Here is a 21,779-nt window from a genome sequence, read left to right as displayed (position 1 = left end):
TTACAATTCTCTGCCCACCGAAGGGTAACGAAATTGAGTCTGTGCTTACTGATTGGAGAGGTGGGGACCTTGGTGTTAATGTTGAAGGTTAAGGGAGTCCGTGCCCTGGGTGGGTAGCTCAGTTGGTAAGAGTGTCTCCTGATATGCCAAGGTTGAGGGTTTGATTCCCAGTTAGAGCACATACAAGAATCAACCAATGAATGCATGAACGGGTGGAACAACAAGTCACCTCTCTCCCTCATTCCTTTCTCCTCTCTTTAAAGATCAGTACATAAAAAAATTAAAAAGTTATGGGAGAACATAGGGCTGTAGCTTTAGTAATGTAGATTTCTCTCTGTATTATTAAGTTGAAATGAATTCTGGGGAAATTTTGTGATTCTGTAGGCTTTTGCCTAATGTTTCATATACTGAAAAGCATCCTAAGAAGTTATCTTATTTCCCTTTTTTGTTCCTAAAAATAATTTTAGGCAAATAGTTGTTTGAGGTAGAATGGCACCTTTTAGGATTATATGTTGTCTATTAGAAGATCATATCTTGTCTTTCAGTGTTTCCTGTAACTGATTTTAGATATTTATAGTTGCACTTCATTATTAAATATGTAGTTCAAGGAATCTCTGCCATGGAAAATAGTGTAATTAAGTCTCATTTCTTTCCATTTTATTTTTTCCTTTTATTTTTCCTAAAAAACCTTCCCTGGTACACCACCTCTTCAGAGTTATATTTCTTTTTTAAATCATAGAAGTCACTTACAAATGATTTGTAGGCTTTCAGGTAAAGGGTGCAGGAGAAGGTTGGAGTCTCTTTCCAGTTGCTTTGGCTGAATATTGATTTCAAGTATTTCTCCCTTGAAACTTTATTAAATGTTTTAGAAAACAAATGGAACTGGATCTAGAAAGAGCTTATTGTTGAATTCTCTTGAAAAATCTGATTTGAAATATTAACTGCACGACTAAGAAAAGGTTTTAGTCGGTTTGTCCTTGTCACAGCAGTTGAAGGAAGTGCCAATGTGCTATTAACAAGATTTTGTGAACTTTCCAATTTTATATCTTTTAAAAATTCTATAGCTCAGCCTTTGTCCTACTTTAATTTAACCTTAGTTTTAGAATTGAGAACCAGTAGGGACCAAAGTTTTTAAATAACAAACCTGAATCTTTTTTTTTTTCTCTTTCATTATTTTGCTTTACAGGATTCTCAAAAAGAAAATAAAGAATAAAAATAAATAAAAGTTATAAATAAGATAGGAAGTCACCTATGTTTTCCTTCTTGTCATTTTGAAGAAGATCTTGGCATATTAGGAATATAGTGTCACATTTTGGAAGTATTTTGTATAGTATTTAAAATTTTTATTCTTCCATTTTTAAGAATTTAAATGCAGCTTTTTGTACTATGGAAATTTTCATTTTATTTTGTACATTTTCAATAAAAACTGAGATAATAGTCATTAGCATGCTAACCATTTTAACCTGATAAGCAAGTACAAGGTATTAACCATATATTGTATATAGCCTAAAATAGGCTATGTACATTTTTTTTTTCCTGGTAACATTCTGTTTTCTGGATGGCTCAGAATTATGATTCTGTGCTACAATATAATTGTTGCCTTAAGAATCTCTTTACATAAATACTGTTATTTAATCTAGATAAACTGCTGACTTTTTAGTTACTTGGTCAAGTGCCTCAGCTCTTCCGTCTCTTAATTGTTATTAAGTGCTGTTTGTGATGCCTGGGATCCAGACAGCTAAACTTATTAACACTATATGTAAAATAAAATAGTCTCTGAATTTTGAACTGCATATGGCCATTCTGACAATTATTTTGACCTTGAGAGAATCATTTTCCTTTAGGCTGTGTTCCCAAGAGTTGAAGTTGCTAGAAATCTGACTTCCAAAATAATGAAGTATCTATTACTGCCTTACAGAAAGAGAAAAGGGGAGTTACTTGAACAACACAATAAGACCTGAAGAGTATTTTGTGCAAGGGAATTATAAGGAACCGAATTATGAAAGCTGTCATATTTTAACATTAATATTTGCTTGTGGCAAGAGTATGAAGTTTAAGGCCAGGGATACAAGCAAAAAACAGCGTTCATTCCAAAACAGCATAATTTTGTTGTGTTCTGCTGTTTGTGGTTCTGGCTTGCCCATTGAACATCGCTCTGAAAAAATGTTGAAGGCTTCAAGGTCTTATATTGGTATTTTGGTACTTTTGGTTGATTCTAGGGATGCGGACCTTGATTTAGTAAATCAGCCCACCTTCCCTTCCTTCCTACCTTCCTTTCTTGTCAGGAGAATGTGAAGTTATGATGAGCCACTTAATCACTGATCACAGTGGCTTTTGGTTGGGCTACTGCACAACCTAAAGTTGCCAGTTTGAGTCCTTTTCTGAGTAGAGGGGTTTTTAAAATCTAACATCTTATTCAGTACAAAATGACATATTTGGTTAGGGTGGATCCTGAGGTAAACTGCTAAGTTAGTGACTGGGTAAGGGGAAGGGTGATGTCGGATTTTATTCTTGGTAGCTTCTGTTTTCTCTGAAGTAAGAGGCTGGGTTAGTCATCTACTCAAAACGAGGGGATGTAAAAGATGTAAAGGGCTTGAGGAAAAAATAAATATTTGGGTCCTTTATTATGAGGATGGGCAAGTAGCTATCAAAAAAAAATTGCCAAGTAGTTATTATTGGCCTACTTGAGGTTAAAAAACTATTTCAATTAAAAATATTTGGCACTGGTCAGATGATTTAAAGAGTATAGCAGTGGCCTAAAATCAAAGGCAGGTGGTTTGATTGGTATAAAGTTATTTATTGTTTGAAAGAGTAGTTACAGAAGAAAGGGACGAGGAATTTAGAAGAGTGCTTTTCAGGTAGTGTACCTTGATTGGGTTGCAGGAATGTGGAGATAATTGGTCGCCTCATCGCTGAAGGCATCAAGGGAGATTTCTGGGGTAGCTGGAGCAGCCCCACAGCTATGATATCTTATAGAGAGCCACCTTATCTACCCTAAATGCTCAACAAATAATAATATTCTATTTGTATCATGACATCAAAAATAGTTGGGAAGCACTGATGCATAGAGCTGGCGAGAGTAGCACTGAAGTGTTTTACTGAGTACTTGCTAGTTAGTCAAAATGTGAAGGAGGAGGGGATTAATAAATAGGGAGAAAGGCTTCCAGGGCTTTATGTTCTCAGATTTTCTCCTCAGACTTTGTTATTGTTTTGTAGGGTTTTTTTTTCTTGCTGTCTTATGGTAGATATCCTCCAATATTCTTTTAGCTATTCTCTATGTTCAGAATTTCACTTTGAGGGAAGTAGCTAATTTATTGACTCTAGTGATTTCATTTTCCTCTGAATAGATAATGCTAAAATGTATATTTTAAGACTTGGTATTGTAGGCATATTTCCATCTGGTTGTCTTACTATTATTTCAAAATCAAAATATCCAGAACGGAATCCCTGCATTCTCTTTCCAGTTAATTTTATTTCTAACAAGTAACTTATATTTCTTTCAGATATCCAATCAGGAGGCCTCAGAATAGTCATTGGCTTTTTTTCTTCATTTCTGTTTTCCATATCTTATTTCTTTCTCTTCAGTGACTCTCATATTTGCTTATCCTGCCTCATACTTTGCTGTACCCTTCACCCCTAAAACTGACCTTTGCCCCCCTTCCACCTCCCTTCACTGCAAAGCTTTCTCTCTGGTTTCTCTTTCTCTCTAGTCTACTCCTGTCAACAGCTGCTCAATTAAATCTCCTTAAACTGTGTTAAGGAGAAACATATAACTCATCTCTTTTTGATGATTAGATTCAGCTGCTTTTCTTTCTTTCTTTTTTTTTTTAAATTTTGTTTATTTACTTTTAGAGAGAGCGGCAGGGAGAGAGGGAGAGAAATATCAGTGTGTGGTTGCCTCTCATATGCCATCAACTGGGGATCTGGCCCGCAACCCAGGCATGTTCCCTGACTGGAAATCGAACCAGTGACCCTTCGGTTTGCAGGCCGGCATTCAGTCCACTGAGCCACACAATCCAGGGCCTCCAGCTTATTTTTTTTCACTAAAAAAACAAAAACAAAAATAAAAAAGCCCACACCCCAAACATGAATCTGCCATTTCTTGCCATGTCTCAACATTGTTTGGAGTGAAAGGCTTTCTTTGCCTACCAATCACATTGTACATCCTTCTTGTTTTGACTTGGATGTCACCTTCTCTGTGAAGCCTTTACCAGCGACACCAATTGCTTTCTCCTTTGTGTTCACATAGAGTGTTTTTGTTTATGTAATTCTCCATAGCACTCTATATTTTATTTCTTTCTGCCATACTAGACTATGACCTTGTTGAAGAATAGGACTCTATATCTGACTTATCTCAGATATATGCACAAATCTAACATACAAATAGTTATTTTGTCATTATTTGACTCACGAGGCATATACCATATCAATCAAAATTTTTCACCTTGACTTTTTAGCCCACCATAATTTGGTTCCACCCTACCTATTTCAGATAGTATTTCCTGCTTCTCACAAGGACGTACTCATTGAAGTGATTCTTTTCAGAGTCTGGCATAAGCCACAATACTTAGAAGAAAAATTATTTATTGATTTGAGAGAGAGAGAAACATCGATTTACTGTTCCACTTACCTATGCATTCTTTGGTTGTTTCTTGTATGAGTCCTGAGTCGGCTCGAACCCACAGCCATGGTATATTGGGACAGCACTTTAACCAACTGAGCAACCTGGCCAGGGCAGCCACAATATTTTTTAGTTTTGTATTTTTGATTTTGATTTCTGTTTTAGCACGATTCAACATATGTGAGTGCTTATTCATAAGATAAAGTTATTTAAAATTGTTGACAAAAATTAGTTCGAAATCTTAATTGTGTTCCTGTAAAGATTTAAGATAGTTTAATTCTACATTTAGCTCGTGCAGATTGTTAAATTTTGATAACGTAATAGGCATGTTAAAGCAGGTAGGCATGTTAAAGCAGATATCTTTCCATATTTAAAAATATTAATCATCTTTAAGTTGGCTTCTGTTACTTTAAAAAAAAAAAAGAACCCCCAATTCATCCAGTTCCAACCTCCGAGGAAACCTGGAATTTACTTGTAGCTCAATTTTGGAAACTGAATGTTTAAATAATAGTAATGTCTAAGACTAGTTTGCACACTTGAAGCCTTGAAGGTTGGCAGATTGATTACTTGGACTTACTTGGAGTATCAACAGTGAAAGATATTGGAGATTTGTTTTCCTTGCATATTGTTTTTTGATTTATTGACACTTCACAGTTAATCCAACAATAACTACTGTACTTTAAAAAATCATTTTCTTATTTTTAAATTAGTTGACATGCATTATATTAGTTTCAGGTATACACCCCAGTGATTAGACATTACGTAACTTACTAAGGGATTATTGCGATAAATCCCACACCCATCTGACACCATACATAGTAATTTAACTATAATTGGCTATATTCCCTATGCTGTACTTTATATCCCCATGACTATTCGGTAACTACCAATTTGTACTTCTTAATCCTTTCACCTTTTCCACTTATTCCCCCAACCCCCCTCCAATTTGGCAATCATTAAAATGTTCACTGTATGTGTGATTCTTTTTCTGTTTTGCTTGTTCTTTTTTTGAGTCAGTTGTTGATAAGATATGTATTTATTGCAATTTTATTGTTCATGTTTATCTTTTTTTCTTCTTAAAGAAGACCCTTTCATGTAATACTGTTTGGGTGGTGATGAACTCCTTTAGCTTTTTCTCATTTGGGAAGCTCTTTGTCTGTCCTTCAATTCTAAATGACAGGGTTTCTGGGTAGAATAATCTCCGTTGTAGGTCCCTGCTTTTCATCACTTTGAATACTTCTTGCCAATACCTTTTGGCCTGGAAAGTTTCTGTTGAGAAATCAGCTGACAATCTTATAGGAGCTCCCTTGTAAGTAACTGCTTTTCTCTTACTGCTTTTAAATTCTCTTTGTCTTTAACCTTTTGCATTTTATTTATTTTAATTTTTTCACATTTTCTATTTATTGATTTTTAAAGGGAGACAGACAGACATTGATTTGCTGCTCCCCTTTATCTATGCACTCACTGCCTGATTCCTGTGTGTGCTGACTAGGGATCATACCCACAATGTTGGCATGTCAGGACGATGCTCTAACCAACTGAGCTATCCAACCAGTGCCAATCTTTTTTGCATTTTAAATATGATGTGTCTTGTTGTGGGCCTTGTTGGATTCCTCTTTTTTAGGTCTCTCTTTGCTTCTGGATTTGTATGTCTTTCCTTTACCAGGTTAGGAAAGTTTTCTGTCATCAGTGTTTCAAAAGTTTTCAATTCCTTGCTCTCTCTCTTTTCTTCAGACACTCCCATGATGCGAATGTTGGTATCCTTGAGGTTGTCCCAGAAGCTCCTTATACTATCCTCATTGTTTTGGATTCTTTTTGCTGTTCTGATTGGGTATTTTTTGCTTACTTACATTCGAAGTTGCTGATTTGATTTTGGTTTCGTATACTCTATTGTTGATTTCCTATAAGTTATTTTCCATTTCAGTTAGGATATGCTTCATTTCTGACTGGTCCTTTTTTTATGCTGAAGTTCTCACTAAGTTCATTGAACATCACTTTAAACATTGTTTTGAATTTTGCATCTAGTAGATTGCTTGTCTCCATTTAGTTTCATCCTTTTTCTGGACTTTTGTCCCGTTCTTTTATTTAGGACCTGTTTCTTTGTCTCCTCATTTTGGCTGCCTCCCTGTGTTTGTTTCTATGTATTAGGTACATCTGCTGTGTCTTCCAGGCGTGGTAGAGTAGCCTAATGGAGTAGGTTTTCTGTAGGGTCCAATAGCACATCTTCCCTGATCCCCTTAGCTGGGCACTTGAGATGCCCCCACTACCAACTCCCTCCCAACCCCTTAGGCTTTGTTCACCCTCCTTTTGTAGCTGAGCCTTGATTGCTGTTTGCACTCAGTGGGAGGGATTTAGCTCCAGGCCAGTTAGCTGCACTGGCTGAGACCATGGGCCTCCAGCCACTGACCACAGTAGAACATCAGCTGTGCAGGGACCCACGTCACAGAGCAGCACTAAGTTCATTGGGGCTCTGGTGCCCACAGAGTCTGCCTCTTGAGTGTGTTGCTTGTGGAAGTGGTTGGGTGGTAGTGCTTTGATGTGGTCTGAAGCTGTCCACTGGATGTGCTGGATCTGGGGCCTCCAGGGAGGTATAGGCCGAGGTCAGCCATAGCCTGTGTTCTGCCTGGGGCCATCCACTGTGAGCCACAAAGTGATCTGCAGATCGCTGCTACTTGTGCTGGACTTGTAAGGTGCCCAGGTGAGGCCAAGCTGCGAGTGTTGGGGCTGAGGCCACTTAGTGAGAGGTGTGGGGCGCACTAAGACCAGATGGTGCTTTTTGAGAGGATTTAGGAAAATCTGAAGCAAGAGCCAGGACAGACCATTTGTACAGAAAAGCCACTATAAACAGTTTGGGTGGGTCTGAAAGTTGGGTGGGGCGGGCCCTGAGGGAATCACCAGGGTCAGGCTAACAGCCTTAGCCAGGTTGATGGAGTCTCAGATAGTGAGTCCTGCCTGCTGGCTCTCTGGGTTGAGGGCTCATCAAAGAAAGAATGGCCTCTGCCTGCACTTCTGTTTGGGAGAAAACTGCCCCTCAGCTCTCACACTGATGCCGGACAATTTAGTTCTTTAGTTCTTTCCCAGACAATTTAGTTCCTCCCCGCGTACATTTCAAGCTGCAGCCGCTGCACTGGAGCTCAGATGGAGTGAGTCCATGGCCAGCCCTTTATGGGGAGCTGCCTGGGATTCCAGTAGCCCTCCATCTCCCTCAAGCTCAGTCACTACTGGGTTTTATAGCCAGAAGTTATGGGGACTTCTCTTCCTGACACTGGAACACTGGGTTGGGGGGCCTGGTATGGGTCTGGACCCTATTGTTCCTCAGGGGGTATCTGTGCAATTGAGATATCCCAGTTTTTGTCTGCCACACATGTGAGTGTGAGACTGGCCTTTTTGGGTGTCCACCCCTCCTACCATTCTCGATGTGGCTTCTTTAATTCTGTAGTTCTAAGACTTCCATTCAGCCGGATTTCAGGTGGTTTTGAATGATGGTTCTGAAGTTTAGTTGTAATTTTGATTCTAGTTACTATATAAATTTTTTAAAGATTTTATTTATTTTTAGAGAGAGGGGAAGGGAGGGAGAAAGGGAGAGAAACATCAATGTGTAGTTGCCTCTGGTATGGCCCCAACTGGGGACCTGGCCTGCAACCCGGGCATATGCCCTGACTGGGAATTGAACTAGCGACCCTTTGGTTCACAGTCCGACACCCAATCCCCTGAGCCACACCAGCCAGGGCTAGTTAATATACTTTTAATGATGAAAGGTTTTGTGAAATAGTTTGGTGATAAATTACTACTTTTCAAGCATTAAAATTTTTTCATAAAGTTCAGTACAATATCCCTAGATCTGTAGACTAGTATCTATAGTGCAAAAGCATAATTAGCTCCGAAATTTGACAACTCCATTCAAATTTCACAACAATCAGATGTCATCCTTCAGTTTCTGCCCTATTAAGCTGTCTAGGATTGGTGCTCATTTCTAGTCACTAAGGAGGAATCTTATACCTGGTCAAGATTTTCATAAAAATCGTATGCATATGAGCTCTGTCCAGAGGTTTTCAGCCATGTAATACGAAAAATAGAGACATTTGTTGAAGAAGATACAAGATAGGAGAAACATGGTATGTAGGACAGTGACACCTCAGTCTCCCTCAAAGTTAGGCCCCTTGGGACCTCACACAGTTCTCCCAATCACCATCAGCTGCCTTGTTGAATTTTCTGGAATCTCATTGACAGTCTGAAATCTCTTCCCTTTCAAAGGCGTTTTTAATTTTAAGAAAAGCCAGAAGTTGCAGCATGCCAAACCTGGGCCATAATGGGTCTGAGTCACCTGGGTGAGTGGATGTTTTGTCAAAAAACTGCATGGGATGTGATGCATGAGTGGGCACGTTGTCGTGATGAAGCTGCAAATCAGCAGTTGCCCGTAGCTGTGAAGCCTTCTAAATCATCCAGATAGTTTCCATGGTGGAATGTTCAAGCTTAACGCAAAATGTGATGTAATGCGGATTCGTTGCTTTAATTGCTGTCCATTTTAATGCAGTGGCCACACAGCACACATGCTCCCTGAATGGCATCTGCCACCCCAACTGACTAGTACAGTGAAGTCATCATTGTTCATGCATATGCATTCCAGTCCACTCTCCTTGGCTGCCAGGTTACATCGATGTCATACAAATCGTTCTTGTTATATTAACAATGGCTGGACTTTTTCTGGACAGACCTCATATATTTGATTTTTATAGCAATCTACCTTTAACAACTTTATGTCCTTGTCCAATGAAAAGAAAATATATTTTGTTCTAATTATATTTATTCTTTTTAAACAATCCTTGTAGTTTGATTTCAAAAGTGTAAATGATTATTTTTTCAAAATCAAATCATAGAGAAATTTGTAGCACTGAAGGTGAAAGCTCCTAACCCAGTACTGTAAATTTGTACCCTACAGTTTTAGTCCCAAACTAAATGTATATATATCTGTGTTTTCTCCATGCAAATATAAGCTTAAGTTGTTTTACCAAAAGGATCCTATTATAAGTCTTATTTGCAACCTACTTTAAAAAGAAACAATTAACTGTACTTTCTATATCAGTTCATATAGAACCTTCCACAATTTGAAAGGCTGCTTAACAATTTATGGATATACCCTAATTTTATTTTAGTTGTAAAAATTTAAGCCTGATTTTTTTATTTAAAAGCCACTTGAGTATGCTTTCACTTCTACCCTTTCAGTTATATATTTAACTCTGTACACTTACTATTTTTAATTAAATGTTGAGTATGTGAAAGTTCCAGTGAACAAAATGATGAGAAACACTATAAATGCATAGAGTATGAATTTGAATTAATTTTTAAGTTTATGTATTCAGACTATTAAAAAAATACAATGTTTTTGAAGGCCTAACTTGTCTATGGTGATGATATTTATGTTTTATATTTTTAAAAATTATGGCTTCTAATTTATATCAAAGCCAATTTGGAATCCTTCCTCATCCACAAGTGCGGTGTCTCTTAACATATGAAGACTGTCTTATATTCTGTTGTATAGTTTTATAATTCTTTTGTACATGGGTCTTTTTTCATTGACTCTTTCATATTTTTTATATATTTTTTAAAGATTTTATTTATTTATTTTTAGAGAGGCGAAGGGAGGGAGAAAAAGGGAGAGAAACATCAATGTGTGATTGTATCTCTTGCACCCCTGCTGGGGACCTGGCCTGCAACCCAGTCATGTGCCCTACACTGGGAATCTGAACCAGCATCCCTTTGGTTCATAGGTAGGCTGCGCTCGATCCACTGAGCCACACCAGCCAGGGCCATATTTTCTTGATAGGATATATTTTATATGATAACTATCAATATCTTTATATCTCATATTTCATGTTGCAGTATACATTTCACAGTCCAGGTTTCCATACAAGATATATTAGACATTTGTATAGTATACCTTATGATTTGTAGAACTCCCTTCCTAACTAGTTTAAACTGACTCCAGATACTCTTCAGGCTTGCCAGGAGAGATACGCCCTTCGTTTTGCTCCTGGCCCTGATAATAGCCGCCATGGCTAGAGCAGTACACTTTATTATATATTGAACTCCACCCCGTTTGTACTGATAGGAGACCTAAATAGATGTTAGATATGTTTTTCTTTGATGACTAATGCTTAGGGACTTTAGAATACTTAAACAAGACAAGCGAGAAATAATGAAGCTCATTGAGTAATAAGAACCAGTTATTTGAGAGATATTTAGTTTATCTTTTTCTAAAAGTGGAATGCCTCAAATTAGAAATAAGGGAGCTGAAACATCCAGCTTCTCAAACTTTAATCCTCCATAGTTAAATTTTATCTAAAGTTTTACTTTGTAAACCTGTACAAACTGTAAAATTACTTGTTTCACAGGGTTTGTGCCAAACTTTGTACTTTAAGGTTCAGTAAGGTTCAGTATGAGCAGTGGATTTTATGAACTATTTTGACTTTAAGAATTTGATTTATTTCTAGATATAAGGAATGTCTTAAATACTATATTCCATATGTAACTGCTCTTCTAGAAAAGACAATAATAATATCCATTTTGCCAGGTATTCTGCTTGGTACTCTCATTTAACCCCTAAAGCAATTTTACGAGGTAGATTCTATTATTATCCTAATTTTATAGATGAGGAACAGTGTTAAAGATGAGGAACAGTGTTTAAGTAATCTGCCCAAGGTTATACAATTAGTCAGGGACAGAGTCAAGACTTGAACCCAGATCTTTTTAGTCACAAATGAATGGCACTTATCTTTGCTTGACTGTTTTTACTCCTTTTTGTCAGTTATCCCACTTAAAAGTGGAAAAACACCTTCCTCTTTATCACTCAGTATCCTTGAATGTTTCATTTTCCATTATGTTTACCCACAGTTCTTAGATTTGCTATAGCTTTTTTGTTCATTTTTTTCTAGCTTCCTAGAATATTTTGAAAATATAAGATTTTTTTTGGCTTGAAGTCTTCCTCTAGGTTTGGTCAGTCAGCTAGTTTTCTACCCTAAGTCATTTGAGGTCAAGTTTGTACTTAGGGTGGACAAAGATTCTTCTTCACAGAGTAAGCCTTATCTGAGGATAGTCAAACAATGTGAAAGTCTGTAAATGTAGACTTGGGCCTGTGTTTGCTTTTCAGTTTCCCTCTACCTTCTCATAGGAGATAATGATAGTGGTCAGACCTCTTCTGATGCAAGTTTTAGAGTCTGACTGTTAAATTCCTTTGAACTTTTATTCCTTTTAATACTATAAGCAATAATATTCAGAGCAGCATGGAATGGAAGATGTCCCTGAATCTCCTGATGTAGGAATCCCATGTCGACTGCCTCTCAAATTGTTGTCTCTTTGGATATCTGTCTCTTTAGGTTAAGGAGTAGAGTGAACTAGGGAAGATTTAGGTCTCTTAATTTCTTTACTCTCTACATAACTCATTATTCGTTCAGTGGCTTTAAAGACAACCATTTGACCACTTGACTTAGCAAATAATTAGACACTCCCTGATATATCAGCATGAAGCCATCCTATGAGACTCCCTGTTCTTCCTCCTCTCTGCAGAAACTATCAAGATTTTACTTTGGTTCTAAGAAAAGTAAAGGGAAATTCTGAGCTGCTTAACATAGAAAGAACCAACAGTGTTCTGGAGGACTGTGGAGGTGAAGAGAATTAGAATGCTAGTTTCCCATTCTGTAATTGAAAAAATGTGCTAATATTTTGGGGTCACATTAAATTTCCCATTAATTTTGCATAATTGACATAGTAATGGTTTTTTTTAAGTCCCTGTGCATCTCCTTAAATTTGATATGCAGTATTAAATCTCTTCACCCCTATTGTGAGTGGCACATTTTTGTTACTCTGTGAAATTATCTAACTAGGTGCTGTTTGTTTAAAGGAAAATCATTGATTTTTCAAGCATGACTGTGGTAAACATTTCTATAATTGCCCTGTCTTACTGTTTCCAGTGGTTCTTCTGTTGATCTCATCTGTTCATACCATCTGCAAATAATGACAAAAAAATTACCTTTAAAAAATATTTATGTGTATACACTCTTGTTTGAATGACTTGACTAGTCTTTCCAGATCAATGTTGTATGATGATGAAATTTTTGTGTGTGTTTATTTTAATGAGAATGCCTATAGTGTTTCACCATTAAATCAGATTTTTGGGTGGGAGGTGGGGGGTGATTGTTACTGTTGTTGTTTTCTGAATTGCGCAGGCCAAACAAAATGTGTGTGAACAGAATCCAGCCAATTTTTTGGTTTAAAGATTTATTTTTAAACCTTAGACCCTGATTTCTCAGAGACATAAAATGTGGTCTTTGTAGATTTTTAGGAATATGCAACCACTTCTGTATTTAATAACTGTGAATAAAGAAGTAGCCTGTAAATCAGGTACAATTTTATAGAGGAGAGAAATCTCTTGCTTCCCTGCTATTCTCTTTTTTATCACTTTATTTAAAAGCTAGTTAGACCTCCCAGATATAAGATTATAAGATATAAGTCGTTTGTGATTCTAGAGCTCCTATAACTGAAAATTGGGCCATGGTATATGTTCAGGAAGAAGTCTTAGATGTTATTATTACATAATTTTTTTATAACTATACTCTCATTCTTCATATTCTTCTCTTTCCTGTCTTAGTGATTGGAATCACCATATTCTTAGTTACTCAAGCCAGAGATATACAGCAGTTTTTACTTTTATCCATTCATTCTTTTATTTTTTAAGATTTCATTTATTTATTTTTAGAGAGACGGGAAGGGAGGGAGAAAGAGAGGGAGAGAAACATCGATGTGGTAGAGAAACATCAGTCGGTTGCCTCTTGTACACCCCCAACCGGGGACCTGGCCCTGCAACCAAGGCATGTTCCCTGACTGGGAATCGAACCGGTGACCTTTCTGTTTGTGGGGAGGTGACCAACCCACTGAGCAACATCAGTCAGGGCCATTCATTCTCTTACTGATGACTACAATTAAAAAATATTCATTCTGTGCTTACTATACGTGATCAACTGTTTCAGCCGCTAGAGATCAGGCAGTAAATAGGGGCGATTGTGTTCTTTGAACTTGCATTCTAGGGAGGGGACTTATATGCTATATATAGGCTAATGAGATCATTGTAGTCGTTGGCAATTTAAATACTTTCAAAAATCAAGATGTGGCGTTGAATGATAGGGAAAAGAGGTTGGTTCTTTAAATGGAGTGTGTGTTAGTCCTGGTCCTCTGAGAAACAGATTAAATGTACAGAGATTTGGGGGGGAGGTGGTAAAACATATACATAATATAAAATTCACTGTTTTAACCATTTTAAATGTACAGTTTGCAGTCAAATACACCCACATTGCTGTGCAACCACCCATGTCCAGAATTTTTTCATTTTTCCCTACTGAAGCTTTATTAGCACTAACTCCCATTTCCCTATCCCCCTAGCCCTTGGCAACTGCCATTATACTTTCTGTCTCTGAACTTGACTACTCTAGGTACCTCATATACATGGAATCATACAGTATTTGTCCTTTGTCCCTGACTTATTTCACTTTGTTTTCAAGGTTCATTCATGTTGTAGCCTGTGTCAGAATTTCCTTCTTTTTTCTTTCCCTTTTAAGACTTTTTTTTTAGAGCAGTTTTGGGTTTACAACAAAATTGAAACAAAGATATAGAGATTTCTCAATACTTACCTCCCCACATGCATAGATGGCTTATATTATCAACTGCAAACAACAGACTGGTAATTTTATTTTTACCAAAGATATGCCTAAATTGACCCATGATAATCATTCAAAAGGTCTAGTTTACCTTAGGGTTCACTCTTGGTATTGTATATTCTGTGGGTTTGGACAATTGTATAATGGCACATATCCATCATTATAATGTCAAACAGTATTTTCACTGCCCTAAAAATCCTCTCTGCTCCACCTATTCATCATCCCTCTACTCTCTGCCCTGCAACAACTGATCATTTTATTGTCTGCAGAGTTTTGCCTTTTCCAGAATATCATATAATTGGAGTCATGCAGTATTGTAGCCTTTTCAGTTTGGCTTCTTTCACTTAATAATACACATTTAAAGTTCCTTAACATCTTTTTATGGTTTGTTAGCTCCTTTTTAGCACTGAATAATGTTCTCTTGTCCGGATATACCAGTTTGTTTATCTGTTTACCTTCTGAAGGACATTTTGGTTCCTTCTAAGTTTTGCCATTTAGGAGTAAAGTTGTTACAAACATCTGTGTGCAGGTTTTTGTGTGCATTCTTTTTGTTTTAAGGCTGAATATTTCATTGTATGTGTACCACATTTTATCTCTCCATGCGTTCATGGACAGTTGGAGTGCTTTCACCTTTTGACTGTTGTGAAAAATGCTGCTATGAACATGTACAAATAATATTTGAGCCCCTGCTTTCTTTTAGATATATGCCAAGAAATAGAGTTATTAACTTGTATGGTAATTCTGTGTTAATTTTTTAGGGAATTGCCATACCCTTTTCCGCAGCTGCTGCACCATTTTACATTCCCATCAGCAGTTCACAAGGGTTTCAGTTTCTCCACATCCTTACTAGTACTTATCTTTTTTTAAAAAAATAATTGTCGTCACAGTGGCTGTGAAATGGGATCTTACTGCATTTTTTGACTTACCTTTTCCTAATGATTTGTGAAATCATTGAGTATTTTTTCATGTGCTTATTGGCCATTTGTACATCTTTGGAGAAATGACTATTCGAGACCTTTGCCCATTTTTAAATCATATTGTTTTTGTTGAGTTCTAGGAGTTTTTTATATATTCTGGGTATCATTTTCTTATCTGATATATAATTTGCAAATTTTTTTTCTATTCCATAGGTTTTCTTTTCACTCTGTTAGTACAGACATCCCTTATTTTATTGTACTTTGCTTTATTGTGCTTCACAGATACTGCATTTTTTTTTTTTTGCTTGTGTTATTTTGTTTTGTTTTTTACAAATTGAAGGTAAGACCCTCTATCAGCAAAAAGATTATGGCTTGCTGAAAGCTCAGGTGAAGGTTAGCATTTTTCAGCAATAAAGTATTTTTTGTTAGGTACATTGTTTTTTAGACCTAAGTCTGTTGCACACTTAATAGAGTACAGTATAATGTAAACATCCATTTATATGCATGCACTGGGAAACCAAAAAATTTGGGAATTGTTTTATTGCAATGCTCTCTTTACTGTGGTGGTCTGGAACCAAACCTGCATTATCTCTGAAGTATATCTGTATTGTACTTGGATGCTCAGTGTGCAAGGATTTTATTAGGGGGAATGTGCCCATGAAAGAAAAAAAAGGAGGAGACTGGCCAAAACTTAAAGTCATCAGGCTGTGTTGCAGGTCTGGCCCTCAAGTGAGAGAAAGGAAAGAAAGGTTGGGCAAAGTCTAAGGAAGTTTCACACAAGGCCAATGGGGAGTCCTAGACCCTGAGTCAGCCATTGAAGAAGTCCTGTGTCTCCAAGGACAGGCCTAACTTAGTATCATTGCCACTCTTAGTCAATGGCCAGGCGCAACCTGTGAGAAATGTGACTTTGGGCAAACGTAATGATGGATTTCAGAGCACAACAGCTAGTGATCTTGATCAGTTAAACTCTCCGTAGTTGGAAGTCCACAAGCCACATTCCCATGGCTGCCGCGGAGCAGTCGTAGAAGACCTCTCCAAAGAGGTGACATTTAAACCAAGACCTCAGTGATAATCAGAGTCTAGCTAGCCTTTCAAAAGTCTTTGGAAACAGCATTCTAGGCATAGGAAACACAAAATACAAAAGGCTCTGAGGCAGAGAAATCTTGCCATGTTCAAAGATAAAAAGAAGGCCAGTTTGGCTGCAGTCTAGTGAATTTAAAGAGGTGAAATGGTAAGACAGATGGGCATGAGATCATGAAGTGTTTTGTAATCTGGGGTAAAGAGTTTGGATTTTAATTTTTGAGACATTTGGAAACCACTGGAAAATCTTTAGCAGGATTGTAACTGATTTATAGTCTTAGATAAACCCGTTACTAAACAGAAATTAGTTATTGGTAAAATGAAGAAAATGAGGAACCAGCTTTAGTAGTACAAGCAAAAGATTATGGTAGTTTGGACTAGGATGGTAGCAGTGGGTATTTCCTATCCAAAAGTTAACAAAATCCTTGTAGTACCGTCTTTCATTATCTCTGGATTTTGTGCTTTTCTTTTCTAGTCACTAGTTCCTTATTGTCTATTCTTGTATTTTCTCATTTTATATAGCAATAACCTCTCAATTGTTTTATGTTCTGCCTAGAGTTTGAGCCTACTTCAATCTGTTTTTACACAGTATTACCAGATGCTACAGCTAAAGTGCAACTACAATGATGTAACTTTCTAATTTAAGATTTTTTTTCTAGGTGCGCTCTTATATTTTAGAATGTATTACCTCTTTGCTTCATCTATCCCCCACCTGTACTGTATCCCTTTGTCTGACTCTTATTTATCCTTCAAACTAGAGATTCCTTCCTGAAGCCTTCCCCATTCACCATCTCTAATATCTTGGTTAAGTGTCCTTGTGGTTTTTTCCCTTTGGTGCCTTTGCAACATGTATTTGACTCTTTCCTTAATCTGTGAATTCCTTGAAGGTTAGTACTGTGAGTGTTTTTTTGTGATTTTGCTTTTAGAATGTAACTGTGCTGATCTACTGTCTCATGCTAGTCCCTGATATGCACCAGAGACCTGCTGGAACTCTTGGTTCAACAAGTGCAGCGTTTAGGTGTTCCATGATTTTTATCCTGGAACTCCCTTACACTGTCCTAGTTTATTCCATGTTCTGATAACATTATATCTATACTTGTCTCTTTTAGAACTTATAGTGAATTATCTGTAATTATTTATTTCATCTTGATTTCTTTCATCAGTGAGAATTCATATAAATCTTTTGGTAACAGCTAATAGTCTGTCCTTTGAACTTTATTGTCTACTCAGGGTAGTTTGCCCTGACCATTGGTCTTTTTTCACATTTTTATTTTATATCTAGCCTCCTAAAAGGAGTTGAGTTTAAGTCTTGGCAGTTTCACAATAGTTATTCTGAGTATAACTTCCTCCTTACTCCCAGATATCAGTCTACAAGTTAATTACTACTTGCTAGTAAGTTTATCAAGTTTTCTTCTTCCTTTTTATTAGAGTGTATGCTTCTGTAACTATAAGCAGAAATCTTTTTAAGAAATTTAGTTTATTTTAGGTACTTTGCTAATGAGCTCAGAATTATGCCTGTTGGGGGAAAATCTCTTTCTTGTTAGAAATTTTGACTGTTTGGTATATGTAATAAAGCATTATCCATCTATCTAGCTATAAGTAGTGGTGGTTATTAAAGCCTTCAGGTAGTAGGAGAGAGTATTCTGTAAGGCACTTGACTTATTATTCCTAAACTGGTACATAATATAATAAATGCCAGTAGAAGAGATTTAAAAATTAAAAACATGCCCTAAGTAATATTCCTTTGGTACAGAAATTATTTTTTTCCACTTAATTATATAAAAAAGATAAATAGTGGACATATCTTCTGATCATCTCAAACTTTTATAGACAAATGAAACACTATCTTACAGATTTCTTTTAAAATCTTTTTTCCTTTAGAATACTATAAAATTAATCTTCAAATTTTTATTAAGTATTTATATTTATCACTGCTAGTGAAATTTCAAAAATAACTTTTTAAACAGTTTAGATGTGGGGTTTATCAAATTTGTATCAATAAGCTTAATGGGTTTTCACCCGTCTTATGCTAACATAAATTTAATTTATAATATAATTTGCCAAATCCTAACCCTGATTTTTTTTTTTTAATGTTAGAATGTTTAACTATTGTGCTTTTTTTGTGCAAGGTTTACTAGTGGTTATCCTACACTGATATCAGGAGTAATGCTGGTATGGGGCTGTCATACCAACAGCAAAAGAAGATCAAATCAAACCAGTACAAAGAGGGACTAGTATTAGGATTTCAGTATTGAAACAATGTATAACATCAAGTGAGTCATACTGTGGCTAAGGAGTTAGAAAGTATCCAGGCATGTAATACAAAAAATAGAGACTTTTATTAAAGAAGGTGTAAGAGATACAAGAAACATTGTACATAGGACAATGCCACCTCAGTCCCCTTTAAGGTAGGCCCCTTGGGACTGCACACAATTCTCCCAGTCACCATCAGCTGTCCTGTCGTATTTTCCTGAATCTCATTGAAGGTCTGAAATTTCATCCCTTTCAAAGGTGATTTTCGTTTTCAGAAAAGCCAGAACTTGCAACGTGCCAAATCTGGGCCATAGAGGGGCTGAGTCGCCTGAGTGATCGATGTTTCACCAAAACCTCTGCATAAGATGTGATAGCGTTGTTGTGATGAAGCTGCCAATCATCAGTTGCCCATAGCTGTGGCCTTCTGAATCATCCAGATAGTTTCCATGGAGGAATGTTCAAACTTAATGCAAATCTGATGCAGATTTGTTGTTCTACTCAGTCATTTTGAATGCGATGGCCTCACAGTACACATGCTCACTCACTGGCATCTACCACCCTCACTGACTAATAAGTAAAGTGCTCATCATTGTTCACGCATGTGCATTCCAGTCCACTCTCCTTGGCTGCCAGGTTACATCGATGTCACATAAACCGTTCTCGTTATATTAACAATGGCTGGACTTTTTCTGGACAGACCTCATATCTAGTGCATACTTGCCTCTGTAAATTAGATCAGCCAAGACTTTTTTTTTTCCAGAGATACAAGGGTAGATTATGATTTTATCAAATAGTTCAGAACATTCTTTATTGATCCTTTTGGTTAGTTTTGTGGCCTTTTAAGTTAAGAAATATAGTAGTAGTAGTTATTTTTCCATGAACTTCATACTCCTATTTTTCTCAGTTCAAAATAGAACTTGAATTTGTACACCCTTGGTGGGAACATCCCAGGTAACATGGGATATTAGTTTTGCATTTAATGACTGCATGAGTTAACTTAGGGAACAGTTACTGTTGTATAGACAAACGCACACCACACCATACACCACCTCTCTCTCTTTCTCCTTCTCCAACCCTCCAATTCAGCAGAAAAAAAAATCACCAAAAACCAGAGGAGAGTTAATCATAAAGGGTTCATTGTTTTGGCTTTGGGGCACAAGCTGATGGAAAAGAAACTGAATTTAGTAAATTATGCTATGAATCACTTCTTTGTAAATTCACTTATGGATTCCTGTTCTCAGAATTTATCTCTCCTTTTGGCAAGGTTTTCATTGCCTCTCAGGATCTCCATTACCAAGACCCAGAGGGTGACTTAGTAATTAAGGATGAGGAGTCTAAAACAAATTTTATTTTCCTTCAGCTTATAAAGATTTTTCTCAGAGATCCAACTCAACACAAGTCCTGGGAGAGGGATTTTTTTTGAAGAACCCACATCTTTCCAAATGACATGACACTTTTGAGCTGATCAGAAGAGGTGTCCGTAGTTAACTTGATGCTCAGAAAACTTGATAACTTGTTCTCTTGACTGTTTGGCAACCATTTTCTTGAAATATAATTCACATACCATATAGTTCCCCCTTTTCAAAGGTACAATTCAATGGTTTTTACAATATTCATGGAGTTGAACCACCACCACCACCACAATCACTTTTAAAACGTTTTCAGTTCACCAAAAATAGACCCCGTGCTCTTTGGCCATGACACCTCATTCTTCCTAATATCCTCAGCTCTAGGCAATCAGTAATCTACTTTCTGTCTCTTATAGAGTTGCCTATTTTGGACATTTCTTATTAAAGAAATCTTACCACATATGATCTTTTGTGACTAGTTTCCTTAGGTGTTTTAGTTTTTTAAAGATTGTATTTATTTATTTTTAGAGAGAGGGGAAGGGAGGGAGAAAGAGAGGGAGAGAAACATCAACATGTGGTTGCCTCTCCCACACCCTGTACTGGGGACCTGGCCTGCAACCCAGGCATGTGCCCTGACTGCAAATCAAACTGGCGACCCTTTGGTTCACAAGCTGGCACTCAGTTCACTGAGCCACATCAGCCAGGGCTAGCTTGGTGTTTTTGAGGTTCATATCATATTGTAGCATGATTCAGCACTTCATTTCTCGTGATTACTGAGTAATGGGTTTACTTACTCATCATTTGATGCACATTTTTGTTGTTTACACTTTTTGGCTGTTATGACTAATGGTGCTGTGAATATTTGTGTGTTAAGTATTTTTGTGGATGTGTTTTCATTTTTCTTAGATGTATACCCAGGAGTGGAATTGCTGGGTTTTATAGTACTCTGTGTTTAATCTTTTGAGGAACTGCCAAACTGTTTCCAATGTGCCTACATCATTTTATATTCCTACCACCATGTGTGAGGGTTCCTTTCTAATACTTGTTATTATCTGTATTTTTTGTTATAGCCATCTTAGTACGCCTCCTTGAATTAAAAAAAATTTTTTTAAATTTATTTATTGATTTTAGAGAGTGGGAAGGAGTGGGGGAGAGAAAGAACCATCGACTTTGTTGTTCCACTTATTTATGCATTCATTGGTTGATTCTTGACTGGGGATCAGACCCTCAACCTTGGCATATCAGGAGACACTAGCCATACCCTGCCAGGCCCTGCCCTCCCTTTGAATCTTTTCTTTAATATATGTTACTGATTATACTCTTACCGTTGTCCCAGTTTTTCCCTCTTTGCCCCCTTCCGCCTGGTACCCACATTTCCTCCAGCAATCCTTGCCCTTCCTTAGTTCATGTCCCTGGGGATCGTTCATATAAGTTCTTTGGCTTCTCCATTTCCTATACCATTCCTAAGCATCCCCCTGTCTATTTTGTACCTACCAATTATGCTTTTTAACCCCTGCATCTTTTCCCCCATTGGCTCCCTGCCCCTTCCCAGCTGATAAACCTCTAAATGACCTCTATATCTATGATTCTGTTCTTGTTCTGGTGGTTTGATGATGATGATGATGATGATGATGATGATGATTATCATTTTAGATTCAGTTGCTGGTAGTTGTGAATTTGTTGCCATTTTAATGTTCATAGTTGTGATCTTCTTTTTCTTAAGTGAGCCCCTTTAACAATTCATGTAATAATGGCTTGGTGATGATGAACTCCTTTAGCTTTACCTTGTCTGGGAAGCACTTTTACCTGCCCTTCCATTCTAAGTGATAGCTTTTCTGGATAGAGTAATCCA

General features: G+C 37.0%; 1 protein-coding gene across 3 annotated transcripts in view; it reads left to right on the top strand.

Moving 5' to 3' along the window:
- RNF111 (ring finger protein 111) overlaps window positions 1-21,779 on the top strand; it is an 82,327-nt gene that overhangs the window by 12,869 nt on the left and 47,679 nt on the right. The window contains exon 1 of one of the 3 annotated variants that reach the window (XM_054565348.1): window positions 8,939-8,949. The exons of the other annotated variants lie outside the window; for them this stretch is intronic. The gene's annotated coding sequence lies outside the window, so the exon portion shown is untranslated. Of the gene's footprint in view, window positions 1-8,938; window positions 8,950-21,779 lie in introns of those variants that run through there. 3 annotated transcript variants of the gene reach the window in all.

Source organism: Pteronotus mesoamericanus, unplaced genomic scaffold (genome assembly GCF_021234165.1).
Source record: "Pteronotus mesoamericanus isolate MK-2021 breed Mesoamerican mustached bat unplaced genomic scaffold, CSHL_Meso_final contig_164, whole genome shotgun sequence".
Classification (NCBI taxonomy): domain Eukaryota; kingdom Metazoa; phylum Chordata; class Mammalia; order Chiroptera; family Mormoopidae; genus Pteronotus; species Pteronotus mesoamericanus.
Note: the sequence above shows the minus strand (reverse complement) of the source record. Positions and strands in the feature narration are given on the sequence as shown.